The 16,610-nt window shown below is 40.9% G+C and overlaps 1 pseudogene; it reads right to left on the bottom strand.

Moving 5' to 3' along the window:
- LOC122355788 overlaps nucleotides 1-6,652 on the bottom strand; it is a 16,104-nt pseudogene extending 9,452 nt beyond the window's left edge.
- Nucleotides 6,653-16,610: the final 9,958 nt, after the last annotated feature.

The following is a 16,610-nucleotide window of genomic DNA, read 5'->3' as shown; positions in this document are numbered from 1 at the left end:
TTACGTTTCTACAAGACATATCGATTACCTATAACTGATGGATTTCCTGGTCCTAGTCGATCGCCTCCCCAGACTCTTACTCTTCTTGCATCTTTTTCTTCTCCGTCAGCTCTCTCTCCATCGCCATCACAATGTGATGCATTTAAAACCAAATGAAACCAGTTCAGACATTTTAACTCTCATCTTATTGGCTTACAGCATATAATTAATTTATATATACCATAGCATGCTGTAGCTTACTATAGAAATGAGTAAAAATTTCACAGCATAGCACATTGTATTACAAGGAAATTACAGTACGTGACATTCTTTAATAATGCAATACAAAATAACTGATTTATATTGAATTAATTCAGATGTAGTATAGCATGCTACACTACAGTGTACTACTGTACAGAATGAGCTACTATCAGTATGATACCTCACGGCAACACACTGTGTACAGTAAAAGTACAGTATGTGATATTGAATAATAATATAATGCAATATAATAATTAATTTAATTAAGTAAGATATAGTATATTATGGCATTTTTACTGTAGTATAAATTAGCATATTGAACAATATAGCATAGCACATTTTGCTACAGAAGTATTGGATATTATAATATAATATATCTTTAATTTAAACATAGCATAGCACACTATGGCATAATTTACTATAGCATAAAAATAGTACAGCATATGTTATAATGCAGTATGATACACTAGTGCATCATTTTAAAAAAGGAAAATGAACTATGTGACATAATATAATATAAAAACATAATCATGGCTGCATACTCACTCAGAATTGGGTATAATATTTTCCCACGCTGATGCCCACATACACTAACCGCTCCGTCTGTAAGAGAGAAATCATGGCCGAACCGTAAGTTTACTCATCAGTGATGATGATTAGTGGGAATAGAGATGAGCCGATGAGTTTGTAGTCTACACCTTAGTTCGGCTCTCTTTCTTCTTCAAAGCCGTGTCAGATTCAAGCTGTTCTTCCAGCCTCTCACAGAGAAGCTTCTGTAGTTAAGCCAAGAGCATATAGTTCATGAACACAGCTCCTCACACGCACACACAAACACACACACACACACAGACAGAACACACAGACAGAGACACACAGACACAGAGACACACACACAGACACAGAGACACAGGGAACACACACACACACACACATACACATATACACACACACACACACACACACTTACGCACACACACACACACACACACACACAGACACACACACAGACACACACACACACACAGACACACAGACACACACACACACACATACACATATACAGCCACACACACACACACAGAGACACACACACACAGAGACACACAGAGACACACACACACACAGACACAGACACAGAGACACACACAGACACAGAGACACACACACATATACAGACACACACACACACAGAGACACACAGACACAGAGACACACAGACACAGAGACACACAGACACACAGACACACAGACACACACATATACAGACACACACACACACAGAGACACACAGACACAGAGAACCACACAGACACAGGAACACACAGACACAGAGACACACAGACACAGGGAACACACACACAAGCCTGTAGCGCCCAGACACAGAAGGCCTTATGCTGGCAGGGAGGCAGAACCACTCTCCATCAGGAGCCAGTCATCAGAGGAGAGGCCTCAGGCAGGCCGTGTGATAGCCGCTATCGCATGTCACAAAGAAGGATCTAAGACAGACATACAACAGAAATTATGATACAAGAATATTAAATAAGCAATTAGTATTAGTTATGTCTATTTTTAAAACGTAGCCTATGACATTCAATATGATCTCAATGTTAAGTCTCATCTTGGCTTGAATCATTTCAAAAGCATTTTGTCTTTTATATTTTTATAGTTTTTAATAAATATTATTAGCTGGAAAGACCCTTACACCTACTGTGGGAGTTGTAAACCTTTAATAATAAATATGTTCTATTCGTGTGTATTATTTTAATGTTTTATTATTTAATTACTTACTTAAAACAGATGCTTTGCTCCCAGGCAAAATATGCGATAATAAATATTGCTTTAGAATAACTTATATGCTGTACATTAGTTATTAATATTTTACTATTTACTATTTTTATTTTGTCATTTTAATTTTAATATAGGTTTTTGTCATGTTTATTCTTTTTTTCTTTGCTTTTATTTCTTTCCAGTTTAGCAATTTCCAGTACTTCAAACTTATTTTATTTTAATTAGTTGCCAAGAGCAACAACTCCATTATTTAAGTTTTTTAAGTTTCAGCTTTCATATTTATTTCATATTTCACTTCTTATTATTTCAACCCAAGAAAAACATTTGAAAAGTTTTAGCTGTAGTTAAAAATCATAAATGCTTTCAAATATTCCTACAGATCTGCAGTCGATTTCTCTTTATTTGAACTAGTGAGTAACCAGCAGACACAAACCACAGAAAAAACCAGAGGTAAAAACCCTTGGAAACATTCTAGCCCTGGGTTTCTCAGCAGAAAGTACCACTCGTATTTGCCATTTGATATTTGTGGCTGGCCATTGGAATCTAAATAACTCTCCCTTCAAGACACTGAAATTATAAAGTATTAGTCTGAATAGATGAACAATAACTCACTAGTTCTGGGTGGTTGGCGAAACCACAGTGTTTACAAGCATCTTCAGGTGGAATCTCATTGGACTGAGTCGATTCGGTCGCTCTTGTAGTCTCCTACTCTGATTTGTCATCTCGTTGTTATGCGTCGGCTTCCCTGCGTCCAAAAACCGGCGCCTTTGGACTTGTAATTTTTATCTGAATTTGACCAGCGTTTCCCGCCTGTGTCTTGTACCTAAAGATTCTGGCCATGCATTTGCGTGAATAACAATATACTATGAGTTAGCGGACTGGACATATAAAGCTTTCCACGCTACCTTAAAGACTTGCAGGCTGTGCTTGCATCCACCTTTTGTACATCTCCTTCTTGGGATGCACCTTATCTCTGTCTTCTCGCATTTCCTCTTCCCTCCTGAGCCGCTGAGGAGGCCGAAGTTTCCGTCTTGTTTCCTATCGCGACTATCCGCCACTTTGAGGCTGGGCTTGCAGGTCTGACAGATCTCATGGCGATCTCCTGTGCAGTTTCGATTCCGAAATCCTTGTGCTGGAGTTCCGGCGTTGCGTCTATGAAGCGGGATCTTAATCTTCAGGCGAATCCTTCCTTCTGAAGTTCTGGCCCGATGCCTCTTCGTCATCGTGCGTCGGTTTTTCCAGTGTCCTTTTCAAAACCTCTCAACGCTGAAGGCGCTTTTCCGGTCTTCTCTTGCTTGCAGCTTGGATTTGGTCTTTTGTGAGCGTCTCTTTCTTGCGTTTTCAGACTTTTGTCTTTGACATCTCAGTTTTTCCTCCGGCCCGACAAACCAGCCGTCTTGCTTGAGTTCGCCTTCTTTGCTCGTCAGCTTGTTCCTCAAGCGAAGTAGTCTCCAGTCGTCGGCAGCTCCTCAGCAAGGTTCTCCGCTTCCCAAGGCTCTTACTACCTGACATCTTTGGCAAATCCTCAGAGGCACTGAGGAAGAACCGTTGTCTGCTTGAACCATGTTAGTTCCAACAAATTACAGACTATCCTGCCTCAGTTCCTCAACCCCAGTCTTCAAGGCATTTCCATTCCCATGATGACCATTTGAAGAATTCTCATTTTTCATTCGATGGCTTTTTGCGCTCAATGGGGCGGTAAGCCCTATATTGTTCCCCGCTGCCGATTGCAGGTCAACCTTTTAGTTCTTGTGGGGCAGAGATGATGGCCGTCAGTCCTTTCTCCCACTCATTTGGGTATTCTCTGCCGATCTGCTGCTCCTTCAGTAGCAAGGCGGCTGGATTGCGAGCGATTATACCTCCTGTGCTGATGCTACGATTGCTGTTAAGGTTGTTGTTATTTGTAATTGGCGTTGCTGAAGTGATTGCTGACATCATATCCTCCTCCTTTTCCAACTCCCTCTTCTTCCAGTAGTATCTTAGCCTGCTGAGTAAGCTCTTTATAGCTCTAGCCACGTTCTCGAACACCAGCTCTTTCTTGTCTTGCACGTCTCTGATTTCACCGCCGGGTCGTGTTGATAGAAGCAGGAGGCATGGCCGGCCCGGAAATGGCGATTCAGTTTAGGACAATCTTTCGGCTCTTTATTTGTGAGGTTTTGGTCGTGCTCACCCTGTTATCAGCCCAACCAGCTGATTCAAATTTCACCAACTTTCTCTTCTTGCTCTGGTTTAATGGGATCTGTCGGTTCTTTCTTAATGTCCTTATGTTTTAACTCACTCTCGTTAGCCGTGAAGGTAAAATCTCTGGATCACGTGGTTCTTCAAGTCTTCAGCCTCACCTTGACAATGACAAAAAATAAAAGCGCCTCAGTTTTGCCTCTATAAGTGAGAGCATGGCTATAACTATACATTCACGTTTCAGAAATAACCACAGCGGTTGACCACTAGTCTGAATATTGTGTAGCACTCGTTCCTCTTTATGTCGTAGTGTTTACAGGCCTAAATGGAAATGATTTCCCAATGACTTTTACACCTTTAACACCTTCTTTCTCATGCTCCAGGCTGAGTGGGACAGTCTTGCTTCTCTTGGTCGTCATGGCTAAATTCGATCTTGGCTTTTAAGCTGTTCTAAGCGTGTCTGTAAGATCATTCCTAGTCCTGTTTAAACAAAAATGCATTTGATAAACTTCATTAGTACAGCCCTGGAACCTGAATGAGTTTTAAGTATGGGCTGTAATAGCCAAAATGAAATGAAGTATGAGTCAAAATGATCATTTTTTCAAATATTGTCCTATCCTAACAAACCAGCTTATATGTTCCAGCTTTCAGATGATGTATAAATCTCAGTTTTGAAATTTATACATCTCCGTCTAAATGAGACTTCACTTAACATATATACTAGCATGACAAGTTAGCTTTTAAGGAAAGCAGTTCTTGTTAAAATGTAGTCCATGAATAATCGCAGTGTTCATCAGAATTCATAACTCGCGTAATTTAGTAAACAACCTCACCTTGCAATGCATTTTCCACGAGACCATCCAAATCATCCTGTTCCTCAGAATAGCGCGTATATTCTGATCTTGATCTAACTGGAACCAGTAGAAGACCTTCCTTGTCTCTACCAATAGGCTGCAGAGGCGCATCTTGTCGGATCTTCCTCGTTGATTAACGTCTTAAACTTGAGATTGTCGTCAAACTGGCACTCGCACAAGTACTGTTAGAGAAATAAAGGAATAAAGTAGATGAATAGTTTCATTAGGCACAATCTTGACAGGTTTCATTAGAAATAACATACAAATTAGTAAGTAATTTGGTCTCCAAAAACAAAGGCAGACGCTGTATTCCTTGGCGCCAAAATACGTTGCTGACCTTTAAAATGCCAGTCTTGCACTCTCTGGTCATTTCAGGTAAGCTTTTCTCTCCATTTCCCATGCCCAGAGTGCTGTTATTAAATTCACCAGCACACCTCATCAACATGATTACAGCAAACAGATGCATCGACGGCCGTTCACATACTCCTGACACAGGATTTAGGCAAAGCACTAACCTTTAGGAGTACTTCTCCCATCTGTCCGGGTGACCGTCTTGCCAATTTTCGCAGTAGTTTGACATGAGCTTGATCAACGGCGGGGAACTAAATTGTACAGAAATCGGATATCTATTATGTTAATATTACCGTAAAACATGCTTTGATACTTAACTAATCGATCCACATTCACGCACGTTTATAAAGCAGACCACCATTACATTATTTGCGCATATAACTGCATTTATTTGTACTCATTAGAGTGTACCCATTCATTCAATCCTTTAAATGAATGCATTTTAAAACACGTCCCCTCTCGTTACTGCACAGTATTATCAAATCCACCGTTCCGATGCCAGAGCATAAAGACCAATTATTGTGCAGTCCTCCTAAAATGACAACATTAGCGTAGTGGAGCTCGCGTGCAGCTATCGTTACACGACACTTACGTGTACGGTATTCAAAGGCAGGAGCGGGGCGTAAACAATCGCGCGTAAACAAATCTGTGCAGCGGTAGCCTACTATTATCGCAATCGTTACATTTGTAACATAGGAAGTTTGACAGCGGCCGCGCAGCGCTGCGCGCAGCCACGGTCCCATCGGTATTTATAATCTGGATATAAACGTATCAGGCCAGTTGCAGTGTCTCTCCATTTAATTGCGACCAACGGCATGCACAACACCCTTAGCAGAGCGCACAGTCAGCGATGTTCAAGATTAATGTCTAAATGTGATTTTCCCCACTGGTTAAGTGGGAAAAATCACACATGACCCTTTCAGAAACACTTCGCGTTGCGTTTGAAAGCGTCGGACGCGATTCCCACATCCAAACAAGACTACGAGCACCCAGCAGGCCAAACTAAGTGACCAAACCCCGATGGGTAAAGATGAGGCCCGTCGAATAGAGCGCAGAAAAAGCCCCCAGCCTCTAGCGCAGCTCGCACTTGGATGTCTCCTGTAAGTACCGCTCGAGCTGAGGAAAGTCAGCTCAGGCAGATCCAGGAGAACAGACCCATGGCGCTCCCGGAAACGAGCAGACCACCCGAAACCGGGACTGACATCTGGAGGAAGAGCCGCTGTGATGCCCAGAGCAGCCATCTTTCCTGGAATGACGAGCTGTGCTCCTTAGACCCAAAACTGCCCACAATACACCGCGACACACCCGCAGGCATCATCCAGAGGGGCATCTACGATGCCTCGCCACCATCACATCATCATCACAACAATAAAGTGATGATGAAAGGCCAGAAAAGCGTGGAGCTTTTTCCGGACTCTTTGTAATACCTAGAAAAAAACGTCGCGTCGTCGCGTTCGGGATCATGAATAAATAAATGCGTTATATTTAAATGCAGAAAACAGATGTGTTTACTCCGATAAACTATATAATATAATTTCCTTACATTTTATTATAAACATATATTTGGATATGAATAATTAATCTGATAATACATAAAATGCAAATATAGGTAATATGGTAATACAACGATACGTCTAGTAACGTTATATTTATTAATTATATTATAATACAATATTCTCAAATATTTAATTTGTCACTCAAGCGATATCACTTTACGAAAGAAGCCCTAGATTGCTTCTGATGTAGCGTTTACATATGCGTTTCTCTGATACGTAATATTTTATATGTTTTGTATTTTTTAAAAGTCGTAGCAGGTCAGGTGAGAGGATGAGTACCGCCGTTGACTGACTGACTCCAGCTTTGTACGTCACTGAACGGCAGCCAATCAGCGTGAAGTGCCGAAGCGCCGATTTGACGCTGGCCAGTGACGCGCTGGTGGAGCGTATCCCGCCGTCACGCGAAGAGCACAACAAGCGAGATTGAATTGGGCCGGGAAAGGCAAGATTATATAAATTAAATGCATTCATAATGCATGATTCATGAGTTGTTTTATTTGCGGAATTACATTTTTGCACGAATAAATACCTCGTTAAAAAGCAGGGAAGGCAGATTGTGTTTTACGCATATGCAAAGTGTTTCAGACTGTATTAATAGCGTTTTAGATTGGTATTGTTGTTTTTGAAGTTGCATCACTTTCAACAAAGTATTACCAAGTAAGTTGTCATAATAGTGAAAGTAAATTTTAGCATAAAATCATTTACGCTTGGCATAGTGCTTCATGCGATTTGCCTTCCGCTCTCTTACAGGAAAGCCCCAGTCATGACTTCTCCAGAAATTGCTTCCTTATCCTGGGGCCACACTTGAAGGTCAAAGTTACTGCATCCTACAAAAAGACTGTAAAGTGTGGCCAGGTATATAGCGAGCCTGGGACTGTTCGTAGGCAGTACAGATGTAAGATGAGCGCCCAGATCACTGTAAATCACCCTCAACTTCATGTATTATCTTATAACTTGATACTGCTCTTAAACACTGCAATACACTATAAGTAGCTAAAATAGAAGTATTGGGCTACTTGGTGACCATAATGCTCAAAAGTTTGATCTTATTTTTAATCGCTTTAAATGTATTTGTGGGAATCTCTGTCTAAAGCGCATCTGTGCTCCTGCCAGCATTATCAGGCGTCCAGCCAGCCGACCTGGAAGAGGTCCTGGGAAGGAGTTCAGACTCTGGTCATAGGAAGAGGATGAGTAGGCTCTGTAGTACTTGATGTGAATTTGCTGATCAGCACTGTCATCAAATGAATACTGCAATCCATAAAGAATGGATTATTCTTTTGGAATAATGGAATATTTGGAATATATGGAGATATTTTACCCCAAAAATATTTTCTGAACATTTCACTCACCTTTAGGCCATCTAAGGATGCTTCTTTATCAGAACAGTTTGGAGAAGTGTGGCATTACAGATTAGCATTTGTTAGTCAGTGGATCCTCCGCTGTGAATGGGTACCATCGAAGCGGAGCGTAAAAATGTCACAATAATCCACTCCAGTCCTTCAGTTAATGTCTTTTAAAGAGAAAAAGCTGTGCATTTTGAAAAACAAATCCATCAAGATGTTTTTACCTGTTACTTCTAGTTAAAACCCGATAATCCATAATAATGCTCCATCCTCTAAAATCGACATATTTATTTACAAACATTTTTTTCACTTTTGGATAATGGTCTCATATTTTAGCCAGAGGTAAGAGTTAAAAATGAATGCATTTATTTCTTAAACAAAGCTCATTGTCAAGATGTTAGTGATGGACTGGAGTGATGTTTTTATCAGCTGTTTAGACTCTCATTCCAATGGCACCCATTCACTGCAGAGATTCATCGGATAACAAGTGCTAAAATGCTCCATTTCTCAATCTGTTCTGATGAAAAAACTAAACTGATGTTCTGGTAGACGATTTTCAACAAATTCATCAGTATTAATGTGCTTTTTGTTCCAGTGCCCCGTCCACTCTAGATTGCGTGAAGAAGCAGAGTGTTGATGTCAGGGTGTTTCCAGACCGAGCAGGCCGTTAAAGAGAGTACAATGTTCTGGCAGGACAGGAGCTAAAGTCAGTGAGTCTTCACTCCACCTACTGATCACATCATTCATACATGAGCTAATTCATTTGATTTGTCATTCAGTACCTTACATTACAAATTAACATTGTTTTCTTAATTTACCTCAAACCTACTGGAGGACTATTTTCTTGGTGAAAATGTTATTTGCTTTATAATCATTAAATGATTATTTTTGAACGTAGGCTGTGAAAATGCCCTTATCACACACACACACACACACACACACACACACACACACACACACACACACACACACACACACACACACACACACACACACACACACACACACACAAGTGGTACAAAAAACATTTATTTCACATAAAACACAATTGTAGCTTGATTTGTACTCCTATTATTTAATACTAATATATATACTTGGGTCAGCTGGCGAGCTAGTTAGCATGATAAGAGACTTTGTGGGTTTGCTGAGATGTGTGTGCCTACGATGCAGCTCGCTGGTGGGCAGGCGTCGGACTCGTTCCACATAGGTTTAGAGGCAGATTGTTTACTGCTGCTGGAGCTGTAGGCCGAGCAGCCGCATCTTTCAATCTGACAGGCCTCTGAAAGCCAAAAGCAGTCTTATTTTAATATCCACTGGAAACAATTATAATTTCATATTACAGATTTTCTGTCAGACTAACAGTCTCTTTTTTTTTTTACATTGTATTATTTCATTTTAGTTTTATTTTTTAGAACATGAAAATAAACAAAAGTAAAAAATGTTGACCTGAAATAAAATGTAAAAGTTTTATATTATATTAGATTTACTTTAAGTAACCAATGCTTTTGTAGTTTGGTGTAGGTTATATGTAATAACAAGGAAAAAATGCTAGATTACATTCTATATTATGCCACCATTGCCACAGTTATTAATATTGTAAAATTTGTTAAAATTAGTTTTTATATTCTTTTTATAATGTACATTTATAATGCCAGTTTTCTTACATGACGTTAAATGACCAGACAACATCTTTCTATATAATAGCTGCTTTCTTTCCTTTTACTCTTTTGTAAAAAGGTCATAGGAAATGCTATCTATTTTTCCTTTGCTGTTTGGGTGGACATGCAAAAATTATATTTTGTCATAGTTTCTGTTCACGATTATATCGCACAACTAGCAGACTGCACTTCTGAAAACCCTGGAAATGTGAAGGGACATGGGAATTTTGATTTTCTCAAGGCAGAAATCCTCCAGTATTCCATACAGTCACACAGACACACACACACACACACACACACAGATATAAAATAACTCATGCCTTGTTGGACTGGGATGCGTTCTCATTATATCTGGAACCATCGAGTTCATGCTGTTCCTGCCAGCAGAAGGATTTGTCATGGTGTTTTGTATTTATTTTATTCAAGGACAAAAAACAAAGAATAGCTACAGAATAACAACCCAAAAATACACAACTGGAAGTCTTAAAGTGTACGCGTGTTTGTCAAAGCACGTTTCGGCATTCTGCGTACCTGTCCAGGCAGAATGAGAAGATAAACCTGCGTGATCAATCGCGCAACGTCCAGGTCCCGAGTCCCTGAAATCTCCGGGTTAGAATTGGATTATGCGAGACTGTCCATCTGGATACAGAACCTGGAAATTTCAGGACCCGGGACCTGGACGCGTGCGACTGATCACGCAGGTTTATCTCTCTCTGTTCTGCCTGGACAGTGCATTGTGTTTCTGAAACGTGCTTTGACAAATGTGCACATCAGGAACTGGTTGTGTATTTTTGGTTATTTGTCTGTGGCTATTCTTTGTTTTTTGTGCCAGACTAAATAATGTTACCAAGCGCCTACATGAAACAAGCTCCTTCTCTGCTGACGTCTTTCCTCTGGGTATAAATGGGAACTGCATCAAATCTAACAAGCTATCAGTGCTATAACTCGCGTGTGTGTGTGTGTGTGTGTGACCAGCAAAATACTGTGAAGAAAATCAAAATTTCATGTCATTCCAGGGTTTTCAGAAATTACAAATCAATCATGTGTGTGACCTGTTAAATGGTGAAAATATGACAAACATGATACCATGTCCACCAACAACAAAGAAGGCGACATTTCTATGACATACAAAAAACGGAGAAGTGAAAGAAAGCAGCTGTTGTTATAGAAACATGTTGATATGATAATTTAACGCCAGTGCTCAGAAAAGCAAGTATAAATGCATTATCAAAAGATATAAAAAACTAATTTTAACAAATTTTATTATTAACTAACTTTAATAACAATAATATTTGTAATAACAAGGAAATGCTGTCTAAAAGTACATTTTCCCTTGTTAATATATATAAACTCATTTAACAAATCATAAAAAAGCATTGATTGCCAAAAGCAAAATACAATATAATAATATAAAAACTTGCATTTATTTCAGCCATTTTCTGCATTTATTTTCATGTTCTAAACCAAACTAAAATGATAACTAATGTAAAAAAAAGAACTGGTAGTCTGACAACGAAAATCTGTGCAGTGTTGTTTCAGTGATGACAAACCAAGACGTTTTTCAGAGGAGCACTGTCAGGCCAGTGCGGCTGCTCCTGGCCTGGCTCCGGCGGCAGTAAACTGTCTGCCTCTGCGCCTGCGTGGTGCTGGGCGACACCTTACACCAGCGAAGCTACGCCGAAAACGCGACATCTGTCTCAGCTGGCCACGTCAAAAATCTTCATCATGCCCAAACCAGCGCCCCCTTGACTAATCTCTCTGGCATGTGACAATAACAGCGGCAGCGAAGTGTTCTGGTGCTGTTTTATGTGAGAATAATGTTTTTGCTTGCCACTTTGGCTCAGCTGTGTGCTGTGTGGCTATTTGTGTATATTGTGTGATGTATGTAGTATGTGTGTGTGTAGCTAATATTATCTGTCAATGTGCTAGCTATTCAATGTGTGTGTGTATGTATGTGTATGTGTGTGTGATGAAGGCATTTCAGCCTGATTCAAGCGTCATTTAATGATTATAAAGCAAATACATTTTCACGAAAACTGGTCTCAGCTGTTGAAGTGCAGAAACAATGTTGGCTATAGTGAGCATTGCGTCAAATGGTAACTAGTTGTATGATATTGTGATCGCGAGTGGAGAGTGAAAGACCGCTGACGCTGCTCCCTGTCTACTTAGCTGTGTACTACTAGCGACCTCTTCGTCTGCTTGCCACGACATCAACACCTGCTCGCGTAATCTATGCTTTACAAACAAAAAGCACGTATACTGACAGGCGCTGATAATCGTCTCACCAGGTGATTTATTCCCTTCATCAGAACAGATTTGGAGAAATGGAGCATTTTTAGCACTTTGCTATCGATGTGAATCCTCTCTGCGGTGAATGAGTGCGTCAGAATGAAGTCTAGGCAACAAATAAAACATCACTCCAGTCCATCGGTTAACATCTTGAGAAGAGCTTTATTTAAATAAATGCATTCATTTTAACTCTTACCTCTGGCTGAAATATGAATATTCAAAGAAGTGAAAATATTTATCCTTTAAATATCAGATACAGAATGTTAATATAACGGTCTCATTTAACCAAGTAACAAGGTAAGCATCTTGATAGTTTGTTTCTTTCAAATGCACCTTTCTCTTAAGATGAGACTGGAGATGAATTATTGTGACATTTAAGCTCATTCGATAACCATTCACGAGAGAACAAATATCTGCCACACTCTCCAAATGTCTGTTTGCAAATAAGAAACGCTCAGGCTGTGAAAGATGATAAATGTTCGAAAATATTTTTGAATAAATATTCCATGTGTCCAAATATTCCATTATTCAAAGAATAATCCATATTCTTTATGGTGCAGTATTTGATGGTTCAGTGCTGATCGCTAAATTCACATGGGTCCACCTGTGAAACCTCACTCGCCTCCTAACCTGTGACTTGAAGTCTGAACTTTTTCTTGAGACTCTTCCCGATCATTACAACTGAGCGCCTGAATATCTTCGGCGAAGCTGCAGGCATCTTGCTTTTAGGCTATCTAATAAATAACATTTAGCGATTAAACGCAAGATCAAACTTTGAGCATTATGTGCCAAGCTCAACCCAATGCTATTTAGCTGCTATCAGTGCATTGCGATATTTATGACGATGTCGAAAATAGATACATGAAGTTAATTGTTACAGTGTATCTGGCGTTCATCTTTACATCTGTGCGATTTCACGCCGATCTGAGCTCGGCCACCTGGCCTTTACGTCTTTGTGAAATGCGGTGCAACGGCCCGGGAGAAGCAATTTCTGGAAGCTCATGATCGCTTTCTGTGAAGCGGAAGGCTGAAATAGCGTAGCTTGCCATGCCGTAAATGATTTATGTTAAAATTTCACTTTCACTTCACTCATGGCTGCTTTTGTTGAAAGTGATCGCTTCAAAAAACAACAACACTTGTCTAAGGCAGCTATTAACACGGCTCGAGCTGCTTTACATGCGTAAATACAATCTGCCTTCCTAACGGTGTTTATTCGTGCAAGCTGATTGCAAGCTGCTTCATATTCATGCGTATAGTGTATTTGGTATGTAATCGTGCCTCGCTGGAGGTCCAATAACAAGCTATTATTCTGGCGGCTGACGGCGCCAGTTTGCACACCACCGGCGCGTCGCTGGCCGGCGTCAAGTCGGCGTGCGCTTCGGCGCTGCTGATTGGCTGCCGTTCGACGTGGCACAGATCGGTCGGTCAACGGCGTGTGCTGCATCCTGCTGACCTGCCGCGACACAAAATACAAGATATAAAGCTATTGCGTATCAGGAAAGAAACACGCTATGCAAACGCCATATCAGAAGCACTGCATTAAGCTTTCTCTTTATATTGAAAACAAATTAAACATTTGGTATTAACAATTACGTATATTAACAAATGTTTTTGAATACTAGACGTATCATGTATTACCATATTATATTTGCATTTATGTATTATCGAATTATTATTCATCTGTTTTTGATATGTTTATAATAAAATGCGTAATGAAAATTATATTATATGAATTTTATCGATAAGCCCATCTATTTCTCTGCATTTATATAACGTATTTATTATTCATGCATCCCAACGATATTTGCCGACATTTCTATTACAAGAGTCGAAAAGCTACGCTTTTCCCTTTCTTCATCATCACTTTATTGTTGTGATGACGGTGATGTTGGCGAGGCATCGCAGATGCCCTCTGAATGATGCTCTGGTGGGTCAGTCGCCGGTGTGGTGTGAGCGGTTTAGTCACAAGCAGGCACAGCTCGTCATCTCCGGAAAGATGGCAACTCTGGAGCACCGCAGCGCTCTTCCAGATGTCGGTCGGTTTCGCGGTGGTCTGCTCTGGAAATCGCTACGAAGTCTGTCTAGTTGCCCGAGCTGACTCCCTCGTGACGGCACTACGGGAGACATCCGCGGGCCGCGCTGAAGGCGGGGCGCTGCAGCATTCAGACGGGCTCTCATCTTTACCCATCCGAAGACAATCGCAAGTGGCTCGCCCCAGATAACTCGTCAGTCTTTGTTTTGGATGAAGATCGCGTCACTGGCCGCTTTCAAACGCAGCATCAAGTGTTTCAGCGGTCGTAGTTTTTCGCCCGCTAACCGGTGAAAATCACATTTAGGCGGTGATATAACTGGTTGTCGCTGACTGTGCGTAAATTGGCTGCTGCTGGTCTGGTAGTGCTGGGAGACGCTCGTAGAGGTGGCCTGATCGTTGCATTCAGTTATGGCTACCGATGGTACGTGGCCGCGCGGTGCATGCGCGGGTTGGCTTTCACATGTTACAATGTAACGATTGTGACCTAATAGTAGGTTACTACTGCTGCAGACTGTTTACGATTGTTACGCCCGCCCTCATGAGCTACCGTACACGCTAGTGTCGTGTAACTGGCCTAACTACACAACCTCATCACCTTAATATTATTTAGGGCTACACAATAATTGTCTTTAACATCAGATACTGATAACTCTTTAATACCTTTGGAAAAACGTAAATACATTCATTAAGAATTGCTTTATAATAACTTACAAATAAGCCTGCAGTACTATAAATAGCTCTTGCAATGATGTTCTGCTCTTTGTGGTGTCAGTGTCAGTATCAGCATGTTTTCTGTGTATTAACATAATAAGCAATTCCCGGCGTTGTCATCTATGTCTTTACTCTTGAAGTAACATTGTCCTCCAGGCAAATAAATGCCAAGAACAGTATTTGAGTTTTAAGCTCTGTGCTGTGTTTGTAATTAAATCGCCTCTATTTGCTGTATCCTTCTATTATTTTAGTATGCTGGAGTAACGCACCTGGTATGAGAAAAATGAAAAACCGCAAATGTTTCAAATGAGGAGTTGTTTAAAAAGCTCGGTAACGTATTTTTGTAGCTCCCAGAGCCACGGACCATTTATTTTAGGCAAATTACTAACGGAGAATTTGTGTTATTTGTGTGAGGCTCTGTCCCGGAGTGTGCCCATAACTGTTCGTATTCGCTTGTTTCTAACGTACTGTCGCGATGCTGTTATTCGGTAATCTCAAGTTGGAAGCGTTAATCAGCGAGGAAGATCTGGATAGTGCGTCTGCAACCTCGAAGGAAGGTGTGGCTGCTACTGGTTCAGACAGATCCAGATCGAAATATGCGTTATTCTGATGTTTGGATAGTCACCGTGAAATAAGCCGCGAAGGTGTTAACTGCGTCGTCTGATGATTGCTGCGGTCGGTAAGTGAAGTCTCATTTAACGTTGCAGTGCATCGTCTCCAGAACGAAGACCTCATCGTCTGAAAGCTGGTGTAGGGCGGGACAATGTTGAAAAATGATCGTGACACCTCTATTTTGGCTATTGCTACCATGCTACTGGTTTTATGTTCCGGGGTGCATTTAATGAGGATCAAATGCGACCCACTGGACGAAAGCTGATCTTTGCGAACTGCCGCTGAAACAACAAGAAGCAGATCGACGTGGTTCAAGCAGACGTCCCGCCAGCCGAGCATGGGAAAAGGTGATGAAGCCAAAAGTCGACCAGAAAATCATTTCATTAACCTATTACAGACAAGAAGAGCAGTGCTACCTAATATTCGGACTTGGTAGTCAACATATGTGTTCTGGCTTATCAATCTCGCTAGTTATAACCGTAACTCTCACTTATAAATGAGCTTTAAATTTTGTTTCATTGTCGAGTGGCTGCGTATCAGAACAGCGAAGATGAGGATAAACATAAGGGCGATAAGCAATTCTCTGATAAACTTTTCAAGTGAAAGAAAGAAAGTGCATCTTAAATAACAGTTCGCCTTTGAGAAGTAACCTGCAAATCAAACACAGATCAAGAAGAAAAATGTCTTAAACGATGTTTTTCATTTCGTCATACTCACGCTCATCAAGCGACCGTAGTAAAGGCGTCGAAGCTGAAAAGTGGAAGCGTCAAGCTGAAACTATAAGCGACCAGCTAAGGCTGGCAATGTCACTTCAGCAGCGTCAATCGGCAACAACCTTGTGCTTTGTGGCAGCATCGGCACGGGAATATCGGCCGTCTTACTTTGAAAGAACGGCAAAGATCGAGAATGCCCAAATGATGAAGCGACGGCGGCCGGCCTGCTGCCGAAACAGTGACACCCAACGACGAAAGCGCGAAACAGCTGCATAATCAGGAAAA

This window comes from Puntigrus tetrazona, chromosome 12, assembly GCF_018831695.1.
Source record: "Puntigrus tetrazona isolate hp1 chromosome 12, ASM1883169v1, whole genome shotgun sequence".
NCBI classification, from domain to species: Eukaryota; Metazoa; Chordata; class Actinopteri; order Cypriniformes; family Cyprinidae; genus Puntigrus; species Puntigrus tetrazona.
Note: the sequence above shows the minus strand (reverse complement) of the source record. Positions and strands in the feature narration are given on the sequence as shown.